Source organism: Triticum urartu, chromosome 5 (genome assembly GCF_003073215.2).
Source record: "Triticum urartu cultivar G1812 chromosome 5, Tu2.1, whole genome shotgun sequence".
In the NCBI taxonomy this organism is placed as follows: domain Eukaryota; kingdom Viridiplantae; phylum Streptophyta; class Magnoliopsida; order Poales; family Poaceae; genus Triticum; species Triticum urartu.
In genome coordinates, this window is record NC_053026.1 from 4694462 (window position 1) to 4706731 (window position 12270).

Below are 12270 nucleotides of genomic sequence, written 5' to 3' on the forward strand. Positions count from 1 at the left end.
AACGTTTCACGTCAAAGAATCGTCTGTTCTCTTTTTTTTCATCGCACACGCTATTTTCTTTCTAACCATGTGCACATTATTTTATTCGCTCCTGTATATTTTTATTTTTGCCTATAATTTATTATTCGAATTGGAAATTTTGAAATATGAATGCAATTCAAATTTTCAGTACAATGGTTCAACAACGAATCCATAAATAAAATTGTCAGTACAATATGTTCAGTAATTACAGGATTAGACATCAATTAACTATGATGAACCACAATATTTACAGGCGGTAAAGGGGAAGAGACAAGTGTAAATCATTTTGACTACCGATGGTGTTGAAGAAGCGGAATGCCCATAATGTGCCTTCCTGCATGCCATAGGCACGAACAACTTTTGTCCAACCCCTTGTGACGATCTCCACTACAAGAAATATGTCAACTTATGACCTTCTATCAGTGACCCTCGAAGAATTGGTCATAAATTTATGATCATTTTAGACCAATTGGTCAAAAGCTGTTCAGGGGGCTCCAAACCCTAAACCATTGCGACCATTTTGGTCAGAAAGGTCGTAATTTCCTTACACGAAATGGTCACAAAGCAAACAGTGCTAGTCCGCTGCCTTATTTCTAGTTGTTAATGACCAATATAGATGGTCATAGCCTTGTAGATTGTGGTGGGTTGTGATGACTAGGCGCCATCTCATCAGTTTTGCCTATGTGTCATGTCCATGTGGCAGTTTTTGCCCTAGGTTGTGAAGCAACCTATATTTCTATCATTCCCAAAATTCCCAAAAAAATCTCATAAATTCTTTGGGGCATATCTTCATCAAATATGTAAAAATCCTTCCTTGCCTAGTTCAAAACTAATTCAACAATATTCATTTTCCTATTCTGTTCACAACAACACTTTATGAAGGAAGTGCTATTTATATATTCTTGATTGCCCTCTGAATTTTTGGGCACTCTTTCCTATCCAAATCATTACCGCATGACAAAATTCAGCTCCATTTTCCTAGCAAATCTTCCTCGGCAAATTTCCATAGTTTTTGTCCACCTAGAAGTATTGTGAAGGAAGTACCTTTTTTATATCTCTAAATGACATGAAATTTATACAGTTCCTTCATATGCCCAAATTATCACCCTCCTCCAAATTGCAGCTCAGTCAAATCATCTATGTGAGCCCAGGTTCAATTTATATTTTATGGCCAAATTGGCACGTTGCAAAGCAAGTGTTATATATACCCCTCCTATTACCCTCAAACTTTTCGGGCACTCTTCCATACCCAAATCATTGCCACATGCTAATATTCAGCTCAATTTTCCTAGTAAATCTTTCTCGGGAAATTTCCAAAGTTTCTACCTTGAGAGAAGCTTTGTGAAGTAAGTACTAGCTATGCTTACCCAAATGATCTGAAAATTTACCAGCGCATTACCATACCTAAGTAACTTACCTACACCAATTTTGAGCTCATTTCATTCATCCAATCTCTCTCACTAGTTTTCCCAAGTTTCTGTCCATAGAAGAGCATTGTGAAGGAAGTACTACTTTGGCATGTCCAAATGGTATCAATTTTCTACAATGCTTTCCTATGTTCAAATAACCATCCTCCACAAAATTTCAGCTCACTCCATTCATTATTTTGAGCCCAGCTTCAACATTCATATTTTTGTCCAGCGTGGTACTTTGCAAAGCAAGTACCACCTAGGATCCTCCTTTTGAGCTAAAAATTTGTGAAGACATTCTTCTTAGTAGATGATCATCGTCATCCAAAACTCACGCCCATTGGCCATGTGCATTTCCCGTACCGCTAATCAAACACTTGGTTGCTAATTCATGTTTGAGCATCGATTGGTCTCCTCGTGAGAATCTTATGTTGTAATTTTCTTTCTATCACCAACCTGGGGAGTGACCAACCCACTAGACATGCCTAGGCCGCCCAGAACACATGGCAACATTACGGTCACGCGGTGACCACGCGACGGGCATGCGAGTTTACGCGCTCTAGAGTTGGGGCCCTCGGCCACCGCCCAAACCTTGACGTATCGCCACCAAACCATGTATTTATGATTAAATAGGTCCTTATGTAACTAGAAATGATTTTTGGAAAAAATAAATAGCAAACTATGAGGCAGCTGCAGTTCAAATTTGACCCGCTTCCAACTGAATCGGCGGAAATTTGTCTTTTTCACGAGAGGTGGATCAAAATATTTTACACCCAACCATTTTGTCAATTGTGCATTAAATATGGCCTAGTATTTTATAAAAATGATTTGGTCCAATTTTGCAACAATTATTTGATAGTTCCTTCACAAAAAAACCTCCTTTCGGACACTCGAAAAATGGAAAATGGTTTTTTCGTCCAACGAAAATGAAAACTTCCTTAGACAACATTGTTTGCCATTCTAATATGCACTCTTGTGCACAATATGAGATCATTTGAACAAACTATGCCATGAATGTGGCCATAAGATTGATCATTTGACTTGAAAGCCATTGATCTCCACACATGATAGCTCGTTTCTGAGAACACTTTTTTATAATAATTGCCGTATTACAAGTTTGTTATTTTTACTAGGAACTTGGCCACATATGATGACACAATGCGAAGGTTTCCCAATTTTTTGATTTTTTTTGAATTTGTTATGCCCATTTCAAAATGCGGTCAAAACGGCGGGAATGACCGTTCCTAGCTAGTGGTTGAATCTTGGAATTTTGTTGGTGTTTCTCTGATTAAATAGGTCCTTATGTAACTAGAAATGATTTTTGGAAAAAATAAATAGCAAACTATGAGGCAGCTGCAGTTCAAATTTGACCCGCTTCCAACTGAATTGGCGGAAATTTGTCTTTTTCACGAGAGGTGGATCAAAATATTTTACACCCAACCATTTTGACAATTGTGCATTAAATATGGCCTAGTATTTTATAAAAATGATTTGGTCCAATTTTGCAACAATTATTTGGTAGTTCCTTCACAAAAAAACCTCCTTTCGGGCACTCGAAAAATGGAAAATGAATTTTCCGTCCAACGAAAATGAAAACTTCCTTAGACAAAATTGTTTGCCATTCCAATATGCACTCTTGTGCACAATATGAGATCATTTGAACAAACTATGCCATGAATGTGGCCATAAGTTTGAGCATTTGGGTTGAAAGCCATGCATCTTCACACTTGATAGCTCGTTTGTGAGAACATTTTTTAAAAATAATCACCGTATTACAAGTTTATAATTTTTGCTGGTAACTTGGTCACATATAATGACACAATGCGAAGGTTTTCCAATTTTTTGGTTTTTTTTTGAATTTTTTATGCCCGTTTGAAAATGCGGTCAAAACGGCGGGAATGACCGTTCCTAGCTAGTGGTTGAATCTTGAATTTTTTTGGTGTTTCTCTGATTAAATAGATACTTATGTACCTTGAAATGATTTTTGGAAAAAATAAAGAGTAAACTACGAGGTAGCTATAGTTCAAATTTAACCCGCTTCCTACTGAATCGGCGGGAATTTGTCTTTTTCACGAGAGGTGGATCAAAACTTTTTACACTCAACCATTTGGTCAATTGTGCATTAAATATGTCCTAGTATTTTAGAAAACTAATTTGATATAATTTTGCAACAAATATATGGTAGGTCCTTCACAAAAAAACCTCATTTCGGGCACTCGAAAAATGGAAAATGAATTTTCCGTGTAAATAAAATGGAAAATTCCTTAGACAACATTGTTTGCCATTCCAAGATGCACTCTGATGCAAAGTATGATATATTTTGAACAATTTATGCCATTTCAAAATGCACCCTCGTGCAAAAAATACAAGAGAAACAAATAGAAAAACACAATTACATAAGCTTTGTTCTTATTGGTTGAAATGTTTGTGCCATGGATCGATGACATGGCATCCATCCATCCATCTATCCATCCCATTTATCTAAAGAAAAAATAGAAAGAAAGAAAAAGAACCCCCACCCCCGGGGCAGCCCAACCACCCAAACCCTATCCCCTCCCCAGATCCATCATCGCCGCCCCCTCTCGCCTCTCCCCCGATCCACTCCCGCCGCTGCCTCCGCCCCCGCCCCCTTCTCCCCAGACTGAGAGAGAGGCACCGCCGCAACGGAGAGAGGGGCGCCGCCGTGGCCCGGACTCTCCTCCTCCTCCTCCTCCCCCCACAACTCGCCCACGCCAAATCCGTCTCAGCCACCGGCCAGCCAGAGAGCGATTCGCCGCCGCCGTCACCGCTGCTGCCGGCGTCAAGCCCCTCTCACCACCTAACAGCCTCACCCTCGTGGCCCCCGCCCCCTCACGGGCCCCGCGTCTCCCACAAGAATCGCGCCCGCCCGTCTAGGGTTTCCGCCGCCGCCGGAGAGGAGGGGAGGGGAGGAGCGGAACCAGGGCGAGATGGTACGTGCGCCGGACTTTCGATCCGTCTCTCGATTTGATCCCTAACCGCGTCGGCGTGGCTGATTCTCTCTCCTGATGGGTGATTCCGTAGGCCGGACGGCTCCTCGGGCAACTCCTCGTCATGGGCGGCGCCGTCGTCGGCAGGGCCGTGGTCCAGGCCTACTGCCAGGCCATCGTCGGTGAGTGCCCCCTCTCCCTCTCCCCCTCTGCAAAAATATTTGTTCCCTACTTCCCGTTCCTTGCCCCTGAAAGTGCGAATGAGGCTGTACTTTTTACCCCCTCCCTTCTCACCTAGTAATGAAGTAAGTGAACTCTTGATGCCGTCTAGTTTCATGTGTCAGTCAGTCTGTTGTGTGTAATACCCCTTGTTCATGTCTATACTAGCTTAGCTAGCAGGTTGGGCAGCAAGGCAGCAAGTTATTGAACTTGAGATGTTGCTGCTGCTGCTGTATGTTTTTTGTGTCCCTGATCCTGAAGCCACCGGTAACTGCAGTTGCAGTGGGATGTTTGTTGTGGAACGGTGGCCGTGCATTCTGATGTCTGACAATTCTCTATACTTTGCTTCTTCATATCTTTGCCTATTGGTACTGTTATTAATTGTGATTTGATCTTCATATCTTCCACCTTACCGGTGTTTGTTTTTGTCATGTACAATCATCATTTAATATTGAAGGGTGTACACAGGGAATTCATTTAGCAGTGTGAATAATCATTTGATTAAATAATTCATTTAGCAGTGTAAATAATTCATTTAGCTAAGTTTTAGTTCTCTAAACTAGACGGCTATGCAGTTTCAGTTTACTCGGTCCAGTGATCCTGTTTTTGGATTTCTGCGGCTGTTCTCTAAACTGAATTTGGTTCAGTTAAAAAACTGCACTACCTGACTGTTTAGGGCAGCGAGCTTCTAACTGAAAAACGAGTTTGCGCACATGTACTGAACTGACTGATTGCTTTCAATTCAGTACCAATTTGTCTTACCACTCGTAATCTATGTTGCACATTGCACTGCTGCATGAGATAAACAAACTATGCATCTAACAGATGCTTGTACTGGATACTCTAATACTAGTATTTAGCGATCCACTTCGCTGTCGAAATTGTCTTATGATTCTTACAGCCCTACTCAGGATTGGGCTCCAAACTGAATTTGATGCGGCTGTTCAATACAATTTGATGTTGATTTTATGGCAGAATTTAGTAATGGTTATGGCTAAATGCTATTGCCTGCTATAATATAAGATGAGCACTCAACCATTGTACAACTATTTGCATATTTGTTTTTTATATTTTATAAATGATGATAGTTTGTATAAGATGTTCACATGTTTTTTTTACTAAAATCTCTTATGCCCTTGACTTAGCTTAACCCAGAATAGCAGCATCCTTGATGCGTACTGACCTTCACCTTGTTCTTTCTCTTGCAGACTCGAAGGAGACCATATGCAAGGCACCTCCTCTTCGGCTGTGAGAGTGTCCAGGGGTCGTGGGTGCAGCTAATGCCTATGTCTGTGGCCGCACTTGACACTGCCCTCTCTTTAAGGGCACATATCATTTTTTATAACTCTGCTATCTTTTCCCAAGTCTTTATTATCTTGCCTAGCCTTGTACTGATATGTATTGTTTGATGTTAATTACCCAAGCTAGTGCATGATGTTAGGGATAACCTGAGAGCACTTGCCTAAGTTTATAAGATATGACATGTGTCAGTCCAAGCCTGCTGCTCTTTCAATGCTTTTGCTGCTGTACTGTGTTTCTCTAGTTGTTCGAATGTTTCTGCTTCTTTTGGACCTGATGATAAGGACCTTTCTTTTCTCCCGTGGGTTAAAACAATGGGAGTTTGCATGGAAGGTTCTCTCGCTGTATGTGAACAGCAGTATGATGTTACTTGGCAAATGTTTTTTCTATGACATGAGGGAAGAGCTACTATCATGTGCATGGAAGGTTTTCAAGTGAGCACTTGTTAGTTTGTTTAGTACTTATGTAGTATGGGAAATATGCATAGGTATGTCCATGTGATTTTTAAGCATGCTTACTGCCTACCTGATACAGAGTTCTATAACTGATGTTCTTTATTTGACAGTCTATAGTCTCTTATAGTTGAAAACTTGAATAGTTACATTATGTGTGCTGCTATGTCTCTTATAGTTTCAGAAAAACATTAATTTATCTGTCCTGTTCTATTAATCCTAAAGATGAAACTCATGCATATGTTGCTTAACCTGACTGGCTTGAGTATTGTTCCGAACGAATTATACTACAGATTCCCTTCACTGTTTTTCTTCTAGTTATCTCATAGGATTACTCATGAGGCACATCTATTCTCTCCATTTTTTAGAACAAAAATGTGATTAATTCAGCATGCTTATGAGTATCATGCTTCTGAATATCTCCAAGCTGGATATTTCCATTAAACATGTTTCTGAATACCTCCCATATATATTTCCGTTAGTCTGCTTAGTGCATCATTAAGATTATAAGCATCATTTTCATTGAATCCTGGTTACATATTTGTGTGTACTCAAGTTGAAAATGGGACTTGGAATAATATGCAAGTTTCATCTTTTCTATTGCAGCGAGTGGGTCGGTTATGCACTGGCAGCATCCTTGCTACTAGCGGTGGGCGCGATGGTCCGGGCCAAGCAGAGAAAGATAGGTGAGATATGCTCAGAGGTGATCATCGACAAGTCCTCGGACAAGATGACGATGGAGAGTATAGTGGAGGCACAACACATCATGAAGAAGGTGCACGAGTACGTCAAGACGACGAACGTCGTGATCCTCAGGCTATGGTCCATTATTCTAGCCCGGTCACCAAAGGTATATATCATTGCACACTAGTCTTGATCATTGACCATCCTTTGTGTAATGTTGGGGTACCGTCCGTCACATATGGTTATGGACTATAATGTTTTGTGTATTGTTCATTGTCCTGATCATTGTTTCAGTTAAATTCAGTCCAAATTCAGTCCAGGAGTACTCCAAATTTAGTCCAAACACAGTCCAGATATTGTTTTGGTTTCCTTGTACTCCAAATTCATTCCAAACACAGTCCAGGAGTATAAACAAGTTTACAGATTCAGTCCAATTTCACTTGTGCAGGAAATTCACCTGTGCGGCGGCGGCGGGGAAGGAGCAGCATCGGCAGCCCTGACAGAGGAAGCCATGTTGCCGTTTTGTTTGTTCCCAGCCTTGACTATGGTTGTCCAGCGAGTCCGGCATGTCGTCATTTTCTTGTAAAGCAGTATTGTATCACACTTGTAGAGCTCGTTACACATGTAGATCTTGTAAAGTACTGTATTACACATGGTCATATGTATTGGCAACGTGATCTGGTTGCTCTTATTTGAAGTATTATGTGTGCTTTTGTCTGCCAAGTTAAATACTAGTTGAAATATGAAGAATATGAGCCTGATAGATGGGACTCACTTACCAGACCCAAACCTGACAACTGGGACCCATCTGACTGGTGGACCCATTTAATAAAAAAAGGAAATTATAATTATTTAGACGAAAAGGCCAAGGCCCAATAATAAAAAAGGCTGCAATGTTGGGCCAGGCCCATGAAGTCGACCAAAAATTGATAGAAAAAAATATAGAAAGGCTGAATTAATGGGCTAGGCCCATGTAGAAAACTGAATTGGACCGGGCTGAATCTTGTGCCACATCATCTTGCCACGCTGGATGCCTACGTGGCCTGGGGAGGTTGCTAGTGACCAAAACGCCACAGCGGACTTATTTTGGTCATAAACATTTGCGACCATTCCAGAAGAAAGGTCGCTATAGTCAGTTTACGACGCCCAGCTTTTGACCTTATGTTTTTGGTCACAAAAAGGTCATAAATGGAAATTTATGACCTTTCAGTGACCAATAGTGGTGGTCATAAGTTGACATATTTCTTGTAGTGCTCCCGCCCATCCTTCACTGCCTTCAGGAAGACTTCTAGAGCATTATCATGGTAGCATGAATTATATACTTTAACCTTAGTTGCCTCCACTTCGGTCATGTAGTTTGCAAGGTAATCATCAGTAAATAGCTTCGAAAACCACTGAAAAGAGAAAAATATCAGATACTGAGGTCTAATAGAGTAACTTGTTGTGGGCAGGGGGGAAAGGCAACACATTACTTACCATCCTAAAGTTCACTGTTGTCTTGGACAAAGTGTAAATAAAGAGCTTAATTCCCATCACCCGTTTTTCGCCTAACAATCTTTCTTAGTTTCCTCACTTGATGCTTGTTCATGAATATCTCATTGCCCCATACGCAAAAGGGATCGAAGCATGGATCAGTACCACTCATATATGTACCTACAAGCAACCAGTAAATGCTAGAACCTAAACTGAGATTGCACAAATGATATAATATACAACTACCTACATTCCTAAGTACACGTATTTTTAGAGATTTCAATATGAACTACATACAGATGTATATAGAATTATGGATGTAGTTTAGATTAGAATCTAGATTCACTCATTTTGCTTCTTATGTAGTCTATATTGAATCTCTGAAAATACTTATATTTAGGAATAGATGGTGTATAAGACATGTGATGCAGCTAACCTCGACGGCAAACATCAACATCGCCCATTGTAGTCCTGTGTAAGTACATGGAAAGCCAATGTTAACTACAACAGGGTTAACATCCACCAAAAATAGCAAATGGTAATAAAACAGCAGCATCTGTAGTGATATCTTCATTGCAAAAGAGTAGCACGGTAGCAAAGGGATGGATTAAAAAATGGACACAACTGTTAATTGCAACAGGCTTAACAGCATCCCAATTCATGTTTTGTAATTTTGTAGCCATTGAAATACAGCTATTTAAAAGTGGATACAACTGTTGAAAGAGTCTTAGTTTGAGAGAGATTGAACTCACATGTAGGAAGTTTACATGGGCCAATACGTTGCCCACTCCAACATATGAGAAGTTGGATACGGTGCTCGCTAGTGTGGAATGGGAACAAAAGCACCCATTAGTGTCGGTGCATGCGATGCAGAGGGCGATCTCAGACCACATACCATTACTAGTGGACTCGGGAGACGCAACCCATATTGGGAACAAGAACGCTTTCTCCTTCGAACTAGGTTAGTTCGAGAAACAAAACTTCATGGAGATAATTGCACGAGAATGGGCGAAGCCTGTTAGTGGATGATCAAGTATTGAGAGATGGCAAAACAAAATTAGACATCTGAGACAATTCTTATGGGGTTGGGCCAGAAACGAGAGTGTGATATACAAATAAGAAAAAGAGTGACTCACCCAGTTAATAGATGCTCTGGATTAAAAGCAGAATTAAACAAATTTAATGTAGCCGAGCATAGCTTGAAATCTGAAGCCGAGCAACGCATACGAGCTCTTCTTAGAGAAGAGGAGATCAAATGGGCATTGCATGGTAAGGTGCTTAAGGTTGTCCAAGGGGATGACAATACACAATTTTTTCACATGATTGCGAATGGGAAACATAGGAAGAAGAAAATACTACAGCTTGAACAGGACAAAGGGACAATTGTGGGTCATGAGAATTTGAAAGCATATATCTCTAATTATTATAAACAACTTTTCAAGCCTCCGGAAGCGAGCACGGTGTCCCTTAATGAGTCTGTTATTGGAGATATCCCTCAGCTTCGGTCGGAGGAGAATGATATTATATCTGCACCGTTTACTGAGAAAGAGGTTCTAGATGCAATTTCACAAATGAAACCGAATAAAGCACCGGGTCCAGATGGGTTTCCCGCGGAATTCAATAGGAAATGTTGGCATATTATTAAGGATGATCTTATGCCTGTGGTTCAAGATTTCTTTAGCGGTTATTTAGAATTGTTTCATCTTAACTTTGGCATGATTACGTTGTTGCCAAAGAAAGAAGAGGCAGTTCGGATTGAGCAGTTCAGGCCAATATGTCTTCTCAACATGAGTTTCAAAATATTCGCGATCAGATCGTAGAAACTTTATTTTCTTGTTACGATGATTCTCCACTTCACTCTGAAATTCTTTGAACTTTTCAAATGTTTCAGACTTGTGTTTCATTAAGTAGATATACCCATATCGTCTCAAATCATCTGTGAAGGTTAGAAAATAACGATACCCGCCGCGAGCCTCAACACTCATTGGACGGCATACATCGGTATGTATTATTTCCAATAAGTCAGTAGGTCGCTCCATTGTTCTGGAGAACGAAGTTTTAGTCATCTTGCCCATGAGGCATGGTTCGCAAGCATCAAATGATTCATAATCAAGTGATTCCAAAAGTCCATCCGCATGGAGTTTCTTCATGCGCTTTACACCAATATGACCTAAATGACAGTGCCACAAATATGTTGCACTATCATTATCAAATTTGCATCTTTTAGCATCAATATTATGAATATGTGTATCACTACGATCGAGATTCAATAAACCATTTACATTGGGTGTATGACCATAGAAGGTTTTATTCATGTAAACAGAACAACAATTATTCTCTGACTTAAATGAATAACTGTATCGCAATAAACATGATCCAATCATATTCATGCTCAACGCAAACACCAAATATCATTTATTTTAGGTCCAACACTGATCCCAAAGGTAGAGGGAGTGTGTGATGGTGATCTTACCAACCTTGGAATCACTTCCAACACACATCGTCACCTCGACCTTAACTAGTCTTTATTCATTTTGCAACTCCTGTTTCGAATTACTAATCTCAGCAACTGAACCGGTATCAAATACCCTGGGGTTACTATGAACACTAGTAAAGTACACATCAATAACATGTATATCAAATATACCTTTGTTCACTTTGCCATCCTTCTTATTCGCTAATTATTTGGGGTAGTTCCGCTTCCAGTGACCATTCCCTTCGCAGTAGAAGCACTCAGTTTCAGGCTTAGGTCTAGCTTTGGGATTCTTCACGGGAGTGGAAACTTGCTTGCCATTCTTCTTGAAGTTCCCTTTCTTTCCATTGCCCTTTTACTTGAAACTAGTGATTGATGTCTACTACGCAACCTTCTTCTTGTAGATGTTGTTGGGCCTCCAAGTGCAGAGGTTTGTAGGACAGTAGCAAATTTCCCTCAAGTGGATGACCTAAGGTTTATCAATCCGTAGAAGGCGTAGGATGAAGATGGTCTCTCTCAAGCAACCCTGCAACCAAATAACAAAGAGTCTCGTGTGTCCCCAACACACCCGATACAATGGTAAATTGTATAGGTGCACTAGTACGGCGAAGAGATGGTGATACAAGTGCAATATGGATGGTAGATATAGGTTTTTGTAATCTGAAAAAATAAAAACAACAAGGTAACAAGTGGTAAAAGTGAGCGTAAATGGTATTGCAATGATAGGAAACAAGGCCTAGGGTTCATACTTTCACTAGTGCAAATTCTCTCAACAATAATAACATAATTGGATCATATAACTATCCCTCAACATGCAACAAAGAGTCACTCCAAAGTCACTAATAGTGGAGAGCAAACGAAGAGATTATGGTAGGGTACGAAACCACCTCAAAGTTATTCTTTCCAATCAATCTGTTGGGCTATTCCTATAAGTGTCACAAACAGCCCTAGAGTTTGTACTAGAATAACACCTTAAGACACAAATCAACCAAAACCCTAATGTCACCTAGATACTCCAATGTCACCTCAAGTATCTGTGGATATGATTATACGATATGCATCACACAATCTCAGATTCATCTATTCAACCAACACATAGAACCACGAAGAGTGCCCCAAAGTTTCTACGGGAGAATCAAGACGAAAATATGTGCTAAGCCCTATGCATAGGTTCATGGGTGGAACCTGCAAGTTGATCACCAAAACATACATCATGTGAATCACGTGATATCCCATTGTCACCACAGATACGCATGGCAAGACATACATCAAGTGATCTCAAATCTTTAAAG

General features: G+C 40.3%; 1 long non-coding RNA gene across 2 annotated transcripts; it reads left to right on the forward strand.

Annotated features, from left to right (window-relative positions):
• Positions 1 to 3987: 3987 nt before the first annotated feature.
• Positions 3988 to 7729, forward strand: LOC125555405. Of its 2 annotated transcripts, XR_007304696.1 has the most exons (5): positions 3988 to 4381; positions 4473 to 4560; positions 5806 to 5885; positions 6955 to 7198; positions 7481 to 7729. It is a non-coding gene; the product is annotated as an uncharacterized LOC125555405 (long non-coding RNA). The 2 variants fall into 2 exon arrangements; XR_007304695.1 differs by having other exon boundaries at positions 5806 to 7198.
• Positions 7730 to 12270: the final 4541 nt, after the last annotated feature.